Raw genomic sequence first — 12,092 nt, forward strand, 5'->3', positions numbered from 1 at the left:
GTTCCAGATTGTCCCGGGCCTACACCTGTCATTTCACTTCCCACAAGATGTAAAAATGAGCTGTTTATGCATCTGAATATCTTACTAGACACTGATCTTCTCAAGGTCCCCTTTACATTTATGAGTTCCTGGACCTGTGGCTACTTCAACGGAGGTTATCATTGTGTTCAATTGAATAAAACTGAAATGTACTATCAAGATCTTGCTGCTACATTATGTCTCTTTTATCTCCCATGATGCCCTTGCATCTAACCTGTGACCCAATCACACTATTGAGATTTCTGAAACATGCTATATTGGGCCTTTCCAAATAGCGTACTCCTTGTCTAGAATGTCCTTCAATGACTATTTTTTCCTGGTATACTCTTATCATCTTTTAAAAATTAGCTCACCTCTTTGTGAAACTTTATCTACTGTGTTCTCGTGGATATCATCATTTTCAATTCTGGTCTCTTTTCTTCCCCTCAGGGATAATCACTGTTTTGTGAATTCTTCCATATCTTTTCATATATTTATTTATCTTTTCATTTATAACACATTAATTTTAGTACATATATCAGTACTCATTAAAAATGTAAAGTATTATTTACTATTTATTTTAAGTATTAATGGTATATTGAATGACCATTCTGCATCCCATATTTTTACTCAGTTTTTCTTGAAATATTCTATATAGGTCAACAACATATCAGTCAGGGTTTAGAGGAGGAAAGACATTTTATTTTATTTTATTTTTTTACATTTTTTTAAATTGTTTGAAGTATTAAAAATAGTAGTACATATGTCTCTTTTTTTCCCCCATTGACCTCCCCCCACCCTCCCCTTCCCCACAGTACATGCCTTTACCTGCCCCCCCCCCCCAGTGTCTTTTATCCATTGGTTATGCTTATATGCATGCTTACAAGTCCTTCGCTTGATCTCTTACAGCCCCCCTCCCCGCCAAATCCTCCTCTGCCTTCCCACTGTAGTTTGACAGTCTGTTCAATGCTTCTTTGCTTCTGTATCTATTTCCCCCCCTTTTCTTTCCTTTAAAAAATCTTGCCTCTGCAGACTAGAAATAGACATATAATAACAAAAAATGTTTGAGTCCCAATTTCAATGTCCAACAGTTCTGATTCCCCGTTTCAATGTCAAACAGTTCCTTATGTGTACATGTCAGCAATGATATCTGGATGGTGGGCACATGGTGGCAATGCAGGTCCAACCCTCTCTGGTTTGGTCCTAGGCAAGTGCTGCGTCGCACAGCTTCTGACTGCTAGCGTGGCAAGGCGTCGTCAGCGTCTCCCATCTCTGGACTGTTTCTCCTCTTGTCTTCATGGTTGGAGCAGACCTGTCAATTCCTCTCTGATGCAGGAATCCACATGGTCTTGGAGTTGTTTTCTGAAAATATACAAACATATTCTCGACCAAAAGTTAATAAAGGAATCTTTTCTATATAATTGATTTGGGATCTTTTATTTTTGCCCAAACGATTTTCCTTTGTCTTATTTAGACACCATGTGTGTTTTGCTGTTAGCATTACAAATAGAAATTAATTTTGTAAAGTAAAAATTTTCTAGATGTAATTTACTTATAGGATATTTTTCCTTACATGATATTACCCTACTATCCCCCCTTTTTTGATTAATGGAGGCTTTTGTAAATTTTATAATGCAGTCTTGATAACTTTAAATTTTAACTTTTTGCACAAAAATATGACTGCTTTAGTTTCATTGCATGTTCAGGAATTTTACCATGAGATGAACTACCAATAGAAATTTTAGTTAACACTTTAGGAACAGCTTTTTGTCCAGTACAATTAAATTTTCTTGAATATTCACTTATTTCAATTAGCCTATTTAAATTAATCTGAAAACTTGATTATTATTTTACTGTCAAATTTAATACTCTACCAACAATCTTAGTTTACCCTGTAAATATTAGTGGAAAGGATTATTTGCATTCTTGAGTAGGCCCTGAGCATTCCTGGTGCTAGGCTGGATTTAGATATAGGGCAGCTGCTGTCAGCCAAGTCTCTGTCTGTTACCTGTGTCCCGATCTGAGCTGGGCATGGGAAGCAAAGCAGCCATGGGAGCAGGAGACCTCCCTCAGACGGGGCGAGGGTTCAGGCCCCTGCGAGGAAAGACATTTTAAACAGAAAGGAATTTGAAATAGGATATCAGGTGCTTCAAAAAATGTTGGAAGGGCTGGGGGACCAGGCTCAAATGATCTATAGAACACGAGAGAACTGATACCCATGGGAAGAGACTGCAACTGGCATCATCAAATTAAATACCTAAGATCTAGGGATCAGAAAGACATCAGCACCAATGATATTACCACTACATTCTCCTTATACCCACAAGTTGTTCAGGTCTCTGCTTACTCAAAAATTGTTTCTTGGCCCCCAGGAAGCTGGACAATAGACAGTAGAATGTTGCTGTAAGAAATATCCTATATCCATGACCTTTCACTAACATAAATTTATTAGGCCTCATTTATGCCTTAGAAGGCCTCTGACTTGCTTCTCCCTTCCAAGTTTCACGTGAGTGCATCTAGCTGGCAGAATCTAATTTGCATACAGAATCCTAGCTGCAAGGGAGTCTGGGAAATGTAATTTTTAGCTTTCTAATATCTGCAGCATTAAAAGAAAATGTAGAATGGAGGGTGAATGAGTCAACCCACTCTATTAATAACCTCAATCCTTTTTAAAATTTTATTTATTATTATTATTTTTTGTTAATCCTCACCAGAGGATATTTTTCCATTGATTTTTAGAGAGAGTGGAAGGGAGGAGGAGACACAGAGAGAGAGAAACATCAAATTGAGAGGGACACATCGATTGGTTGCCTCCTGTACGTGCCCCGACAAGGGCCAGGGATTGAGCCTGCAACTGAGGTACCAGTCCTTGACAGCAATTGAACCTGGGACCCTTCAGGTCTAATGTAATTCCTTTTAACATTGAGTTAATGTTCCATAATATTGAAACACCATAGTTTATTTAACCATTTCTCTACCAATTAATAATTTGTTTCCATTTTTTTGCTTTTGCAAACTTTGTAATAAACTTCTTCCTATATTTTTATCTGATTACTTGTACCAAGATAGATATCTAGATAGATACCTAGATGTGAAACTAATTGGTAATGGAGAATGTAGTTTTAAAATTAAATAGATGCTGCCAAATTGCCCTCTAAAGTTTTTACCTCATTCTAACTCCTACTATCAACATATGAGAGCCCATTTCTCCATATGCTTACCAAATATTGAAATAATATTTTTAATTTTAGTGTCTTTTATTATTGTTTTAATGTATACTTCTATAATTACTAATGGATGATATTGAGTATCATTTTATATGCCAAGTGAACACCCATATTTCTTCTGTGAATACTGTAAATCTTATTTATATTTAATATTGTTATTCAATGTTTTATTAACTTTTAGGATGTCTACATATAGTTTGGTTGTTAATCATTTATTTCAAACATATAATTTATTTACTAAACATATATTAGATAGTAAGCACTCTGATGATTATGATGAAAAACAGACATATAAGATACAGTCCGTGCCTTCGAAGCTTAAGCGGCTTCCATTTTCATGCAGGTGACAGGACCACCCCAAGGACAAATTTAAATAGGAATCAGTAACATAGCAGATGATTAAATCCAAAATGAGTACTGACAATGGTACTTAGAGGCCAGAAAAAGGAAGTGGCAATTAGGTTGGACCATGAAGCAGAAATAAACATTGGGTGTGTAGAAATGGCAATCCCGAAAATATTAAACAGCACAAATAAAAGGATGGAGGGTGAGAAGCACTCGCTTTAAGAAATGGAACTGTAAGAAATGGCTGAAGTAAAGTTAATCTTTAGGTAAAATCATTGTTAAGATAATACAATGTCCTGGGCATTGTGCCAAGCACTTGGTATATATGGTGTCAATTGATGCAACAACTTTACAGATATGCTATTGATAGATGTCATTTTTACCCATGAGGAAGGTGAAGCTCAGAGATATACATATATCACACAGCTAGTTACTAGAGGAACTGGAATTGGAATAGAGATCATGCCCTTTCTGTTACACCAAACTACTATGGAACAACATGGATAAAAAAAAGGTGGCATTCTAAAGAGACTTGAACATCAACTAAAGAAGTTTATCTTTTATCCTAAAAGCAATTTAGAGTTTTGAAGATATAGAAATGTCATGACAATTAGTATCATCATTCAGGTGTCTATTCAAAAGCTTTCTTCTCAGAGAGACTTTCTGGACCAATCTAAAGATAGCTACACCTGTTCCCCCCGGCCTTCCCACCCCCCCACCCCCGCCAATATACACAAATATTACTTTCAAACCAATTATTCTGCTTTGTTTTCCTTATAGCATGTATAAATATCTTGTATTAAATTATATAATTACTATTTTCTTGAGTGTTTGTACTTCTCATTCAAGTGTTAGCGTTAGCTTCATGAAGGCAGGAACTTTATTATATCCAGCATTGTATTTTCCCTACTAGGAACAATGTGTAGCCTCAGGAAGTACATGACAAATAGTTGTTAAATAAATGAATGGACTGAGTGAATGGTTAAAAATATGAAAGATGATGCTAAAAATTTAGATATTTGTATCCAAAATATCTAAATTACCTTCTAATGTTTTGTTTTTGTAAAAATTTTGTTACCTGAAAACTTAATCCATATTTACTTAATAATATAACATTTGACTAGGTCAATTAGTTCCATTTTTTTTATAAAGAATTACCAAAATAGAACTGATGTTTCTTACACCAAAAACTACCTCTATCTGTAAATCTATTTCTATATAATTATGTGTAGAGTCCCAGAGACAGTTTTTAGATTAAGCATGTTACAAATGAGTAATGCTGTAGCTGAATTATTGTATAAAAAAACACACAAAAACAACAATGCATATTTAAGTCATTTGTCAAAGACTGCTCTGGTGAATAGAGTTGGTTTCACTGAGGAAGAGCTCTGTATCATAAAAGGAATGGATGGAATGTGAGTCAGAGCACTGATTCACCAATATGTGGTGGCATTTCTTGGGCGGACCTCTCAGGCAACCAATCCAAGTGATGTCTACTGTCTTTTTCTAAGTATACAACTCAAAGAGTGATTTTCAGTTCTTCCTTTAAACCGCAGATGCACAGCTGTCACCAACACTTGTTAAACAAGTTTCTTTTTAATTACTCTCTGCTATTGCACCCAACCCTTAAAATCCCAGGTATCATTGTGGTTAGCACATTTACCTGAGAACCACTGATCAGGACAAAAGAAGTGCAGAAGTTTCCTTTATTGCTATTGACATCAACAGCCAATATATCGGCACATTATGTATAGGTAAGTGGGGATTTGCTCGCCTAAAATTCCAACAAAAATAAAACTAAACTTTTTCCTCAATATGACTCCCACCCAAGGACTGAAGTAAAATAATTGAGTTTAGGAGAAGTTTGTAATTTTTCCACAGATTTTTAAGTTTCCTGCCTGGAGACAACCCTATCACATACACACATTTTTGGTTTAGAATTTGTAGTTTTGTGCAGTGATTCAGGGAGTGCTTCAGAAAGGTGACATGCAGCTTAACAGATGTGTGACTTGCAAAATGGAAAAGAGGAAACAAAGAGAATTTTTTTCTCTTATAAATCAAATGTTATATTGTTATTGGTGGTGATCATGATTATGAGTTACTTGTTTGTTTGTTTTTTAACATTTTGTGCTTTCTAAAGTGCTATCATGAATATTGTCTTGAATCTTACAGTATTATTGCTTCATAGCTGTTTTTTTTGTAGAATCATATATAAAACCCGGGAAGTCTGTCACTTTTAATCAGCTATTTAATCATGTATTTTTATCTGCAAAATGATCATGAATTAGAATGATTTAATTATGTATAAACATGTGTTTTTTATTTTTATCTAGTATCTAACTAGATAATTATTATGTGAACAGTGATAATGCCATTTTAAAAGTTTACTTTTAGTTCACAAAGCATTTTCATAAAAATGCATGCAAAATAGCAAAATTAAGTGAAACTAATTATAAAATATTTAATGTTCAGGTAACTGTGTAATATGAATGCATACCTTATATAAATATTTCTCTAAAAAGGTTCATCTTGAGCCAATAGTTGAGCCCTTTAAGACACACACACATACACACATATTTTTTTACAACATCAGTATTCACATAAAAATGTTATTAGAAAGATTATACTTACTGTAATAAGATATGGTAAGAATATTTTTTTCTTGAACTAAAGTAAATATTTTTAATTAAAGATGTTATATTACTCCTACCCTGATGTTTTCTCATTAGTCTCAGCTCTGATGTATCAGCAAAAAAAAAAAAAAAAAAGTAATCATACACATTTAGCAGTAGTGCAGAAACAGCATGATTGCTTTGTTTTGTTTTGCCTATAATATAGTCATCACTTTTATGCTGGGTGGGTGATTTTCTTTTTACTCATAGGGCACCTCCTTCATCTCCTTCAACATTTTGATACCTGTGTGAACTCCCAACCTAAAAGATTTCAAAGGATTAACCCATTGTTTTTAAGCATTCCTAGTTACCTAGGAAAGCTTTAAGCCCTAATTCAGTGGTTAGATAGTCAGAGTGAGGCATAATCTGATTATCAGGAAGAGCTTGAGTGGATTTGGCAACATGATTGATTCTGCAGGTGCATTTGAAGAGACCTTAGTCAATCCTGTGGTTGCACTTGGCTGCCTGAATGATGAACACCAAGAGAAGAAAAGGAACACTGGGAGTAGAAGTCAAGACTTCAAAACCACATTTTATCAATTCCATTTTTTAAATTACAGTCAGTCCTATAGGATAAAATGGGAAAAAATCTCAAAAGAAAGCTGTGTTCTAGATGCTTGCCAAGGTAGCTTGACAAAGTAGTGCATGGTCAGGAGTTTTTAATAGCAAGATATAATTAATATTCTGCATGCTCTTTCAGTAATTTATTTTATGTGATTTTTCCCCCAGAAGAATTTGTAGTATGAACTACCAGAAAGATTGGCTAAGTAGCTGAGAGATTTTTCTGCCTGGGAAGTCTGTCATTTTTAAGCAGCTATTTAATATGTGTAATGGTTTGTAAGATCTTTAAGTTGTGAGTTAAAGATTGCTACAACCCAGAGGAGCATCTGAGCTGGCAACAAGCAATAACCAAAGTGGACAAAGAGGAGAGGAAGTGTAAATATACAATTCTAGACTGTTTTCAATGAAGGACAGTTGAAAATGAGGTTGTTATTTTAGTTCTTTTTCAAACGATTGTATCTAAATGAATTCTAAGACATCTTATTTGATTAAATTTTAATAGATTTAAATTTACTTATGTTCTTATATGATACAAGTTCTTAAACTTTAGAAATAAGAGAAAAAAAATTTCCCAAATCTATATGGAGGTAAATATTTAAAAATAAAGCTAGTCAAAATAAGAAATGTATAAATACAATCTCCAGTTAAGACACTATTAAGGAAAAAAAAAAGAGTAAGAGTTCATGAGAGACAGAAAAGTAAAGAAAGGGTGTGGACTAAGGGTGTAGAGAACCAAGCAATGAGCAAAGCAGTTTTGGTGGAGCTGAATGCTTATGATATGAAGTAAGTGCTAACCTTTCAATGAAGAGTGGACAATATTTTGAATTTGACACTTAAGAAACATGCTGACAATATAAAATCTTTTGAGAGACATCAAACAATATGACTGTAAAATTCAAGAAATGTATGAAAAATCAAGAAATTAGTTGTAGTTAGAATTGAAACAAATTTTTGTCTTAAAAAGGGAAATATCAATTTTGCATAATATTTTATACAGCATGCATTATAATACACTAGTACAGCTTTGTTTCTTTCCTGTTTTTGGATGACTGCTCAGTTGGTATCCACAACTGCGTTAACTATCAGTCTGATATCTCTAGTTGTATACTGGAAATTTAAATGTCTCTCAAACTCAAAATATAAAATATTTATCATTTTCATCCTCAAGTTACCTCTTCTGGGCTTCATTTACTCTTCTTTACTTCTTGAGATAAAGACTTATGTTATTTTTAATATATTCCCATCCTTTACCAATATAGCTAACTAATTACAAAGTTCTGACAAATATTATATTGTAATCTTTCTCAAATTAATCACTTCCTTTTCTTGATACCACCATCCAGGACTCCATTGTTACATTCCTATAGATTACAGTAGTCTCTTTACTCATTGGTCCTCTCATTTTTCCTCTCTTCTTTAAACTATCATCATGCAGACTACTGGCAGATTCATATTCTTAAGCACCACAGGTTTTCATGATAGTTATGGCTCTTCTGATTAGCACTGAAGGCTTTCCACAAACTGTATTCCTATGATCTAACTATCCTTCATGATTTAGTTGTCCTTAATATCCTTTGGCTTCATGCATTTACTTCTTCAAAAAGTATCCTATCTAATAAAAGAGTAATATGCAAATTAACCATCACTCAGCTACAAAATGGCAGCGCCCATCGCCACAAGATGGCGGTGCCCAGTCCTCTTAGCCCCGCTGGAGTCCCTCAGTCCACCCAGCGGCGGCAGTCTGGGGTGTCCGGCTGGGAGGCGCCCACCCCCCATGCAGCAATCCCCACCCAGCAGGAGCAGCCCAGGGTGTCCGGCTGGGAGGCACTGGCACCCAGCGCGATCCCCGGCCACAGCCTGGGCTGGGGTCTCAGGCCAGCAGGGCCTCGCACCCAAGCCACGCCTTTTGCCACAGCCTAGGCTGGGGTCTCAGGCCAGCAGGGCCTCGCATCCAAGCCGCGCGATTCCCCGGCTGCGGTGGCAGCCTGGGCTGGGGTCTCAAGCCGGCAGGGCCGCGCACCCCTGCCACGCGATCTTCTGCCACAGCCTGGGTTTGGGTCTCAGGCCCGCAGGGCCGGGCACCCCCACCATGTGATCTTCTGGCCAGCGGCGGCAACCTGGGCTGGGGTCTCAGCCTGGCCTGGGCATGCACCCCCTGCAGCCTGGGCTGAGGTCTCAGCCTGGGCTGGGGTCTCAGCCTGGCTAGGCTGAGGCGGCAGCCTGGGCTGAGGTCTCAGCCTGGTTGGGGCGTGCACCCCCCCGCAGCGCCATTCCCAGCTGGGCCGGGGTGCGATCCCCTTCCAGCCATGGCAGCCTGGGGTCTCAACCACTGAGTCACACCAGCCAGGCAGATATGGAGGAATCTTAAATGTTTCTTTTTTTAAAATATATATTTTATTGATTTTTTACAGAGAGGAAGGGAAAGGGATAGAGAGCTAGAAACATCTATGAGAGAGAAACATTGATCAGCTGCCTCCTGCACACTCCCCACTGGTATGTGCCCCCAACCAAAGTACATGCCCTTGACCAGAATCGAACCTGGGACCCTTGAGTCTGCAGGCCGATGCTCCATCCACTGAGCCAAACCATTTAGGGCTGTCCAATATGCTAAAGAAAAAACCCTATCTAATAAAGAGGGAATATGCAGGGGAGGGCATTTGGGGGTGACTGGGTTGTCAGGGGAGGGCAGTTGGGGATGATCAGGCTGGCAGGGGAGCAGTTAGGCATTGATCAGGCTGGCAGGGGAGTGGTTAGGGGGTGATCAGGCTGGCAGGCAGAAGCAGTTAGGGGCAATCAGGTAGGCAGGCAGGTGAGCAGTTGGGAGCCAGCAGTCCTGGATTGTGAGAGGGATGTCCAACTGCCCGTTTAGGCCTGATCCAGGATCCGGCCTAAAAGGGCAGTCAGACATTCCTTGAGGGGTGTCAGATTGAAGAGGGTGCAGGCTGGGCTGAGGGAAACCCCCCCCCATGCACAAATTTTGTGCACCAGGCTTCTAGTTATCTATAATGTGCTAGACACCACCCTACTCCCTAAGTATACAATAACAAATAATAACATGGCCCCCAGACAACAACATGGTCACAACTAGAGGTAAAATGATTGCCATATAAAAATAAAAACTACTTCAATGTAGAACCATAATAGGCTGGGCCATGGAAGACATCAGTGAAGAGGGGATGACAGAGTTGAATAATAAAGTTTGAATGTAATCTCACTGGGTAGACTTGAGGTGGACATTTTAGGTAGAAGATCAGAATGTGCAAGGATATGGAAACGTGAAAGAGTTGGGTTGTCTGTGGAACGCTGAGTAGTTTGAAATGACTGGCACATAGATTAGAAACAGGTGGAAACACAGGTTTAAAAGTGAAATGAGATGGTGGAGAGGTTGGCATATGACAGGGGCATAGTTTATTTATAGAACTATTAAGAAAAAGCAAAGGGTAGAAGATAAACAGATAAAGAGAAGTTCAAAAATATGATAAAGGAGTTGTAAATAGTCTCCTCTGATGCCTTTATTTTCTCAGTAGCCTAGGAAGTAAGGCTATCAGCTAAGCCTGAGGATGGACCAGATGGTGCTGGAGGTTGAAGAAAAAGAAATATGAAATAGTTTTCAAAGAGAGTAAAAAAAAATTGTGAGGATTAAAAAATTTTTTTCTCTTGAAAACATCAACCCAATTACTTTTGAACTGAAAGCCAATATATCATAAACACTGCCCCTGGTGTGGACATGGTTAAGTAAGAATCTGCGGCACCAGGAGCGTTAAAGTGCAAATTCTCAGGCCCTTTTAGGAATCTGAATTCATTAGATCTGAGGTAGGGTATGCTAATCTGCATAGTTAAAAACACTCCCAGGTGTGTCTGGCTAAGGTCATCCTCCAATCACACTTGGAGGAGACCCACCATATAAGACAAAATATCAATACCTTTGTTTGACATCAAAGGTGGTTCTTATTGCCTCTCTGTTGATGTCAGGATTCTCTAAAGAAACAGAACCTAGTTTTGCAGCTAGGAATCATGAGCAGCAAAGTCTCCTGTGACACTGAGGTGGTGTGGGAAGTCCTGCACAGGAACCAGTGCAAGTGTCGGAAGTTTTTGGAGACTGCAGATCAGTTTGAAGAACTATGACCCTCAGAAGGACAAACCCTTCTCGGGTACCATCAGTCATAAGTCCACTCCCCACACCAAATTCTCCGTATGTGTTCTGGGGGACTAGCAGCACTGTAATGAGGCCAAGGCGGTGGATATCCCCCACATGGACATCGAGGAGCTGAAAAAACTCAACAGGAATAAGAAACTGGTCAAGATGTACCATGCCTTTTTGGCTTTAGAGTCTCTGATCAAGCAGATCCCATGAATCTGGGGCCCAGGACTGAATAAGGTTGGCAAGTTCCCTTCCTTGTTGACCCACAATGAGAACATGGTGGCCAAAGCCAATGAGGTGAAATTCACTATCAAGTTCCAGATGAAGAAGATGCTGTGTCTGGCAGTGGTTATTGCCCATGTGAAGATGACAGATAATGAGCGTGTGTACAACATCCACTCAGCTGTCAATTTCCTGGTGTCATTGCTCGAAAAGAACTGGCAGAATGTCCCAGCTTTATATATTAAGAGCACCATGGGCAAACCCCAGTGCCTGTACTAAGGCCCAGCTTAATAAACCATACTGCTACTGTTAAAAAAAAAAAAAAGAAAAAAAGAAACAGAACCTATAGGATATCTCTTTTACTAGATAGATAGACAGCTAGATAGATAGATAATAGATAGGTAGATCCTATTGGATATAATACAATATATATATCTATATGCCTATAAATTTATATCTATCTATCTACATAGCACTCATTATATCTATCTAATCTATCTATCATCTATCTATCTAGCAATCTATCTATCATCTGGAGAGTGAGAGATTTTATTTTAAGGAATTACTTAACATAGTTGTGAAATTGGCAAATATGAAATTCATAGGACAAATTGTTAGGCTGGAAACTCAAGTAGGATTTCCATGTTACACTCCCAGGGCAGAATTCCTTCTTTTTCCAGAAGCCTCAGTTTTAGTTGGGCCATGGAAAACTTTATCTGATTGGATGAGGCTGAATTATCTCCTTTATTATCGAGAGTAATCTTTTTGTAAAGTCAACTGATCAGAAAAGTTTACCACAGAATATCTTCACAGCAAAATGTAGACTAGTGATTGACCAAACAACTTGGGACAAAGCCTAGCCAAAGTTGACATAAAATTAATCATCACACTATCCAACTTCACCTT

The 12,092-nt window shown here is 38.0% G+C and overlaps 1 pseudogene across 1 annotated transcript; it reads left to right on the forward strand.

The window, feature by feature from the left end:
• Positions 1 to 10,837: 10,837 nt before the first annotated feature.
• Positions 10,838 to 11,465, forward strand: LOC308238718 (large ribosomal subunit protein uL1-like; annotated as a pseudogene). The gene has a single exon. The product of its transcript is annotated as a large ribosomal subunit protein uL1-like (transcript).
• The last annotated feature ends 627 nt before the right edge of the window (positions 11,466 to 12,092 follow it).

Source organism: Plecotus auritus (assembly GCF_963455305.1).
Source record: "Plecotus auritus genome assembly, chromosome: 1".
NCBI classification, from domain to species: domain Eukaryota; kingdom Metazoa; phylum Chordata; class Mammalia; order Chiroptera; family Vespertilionidae; genus Plecotus; species Plecotus auritus.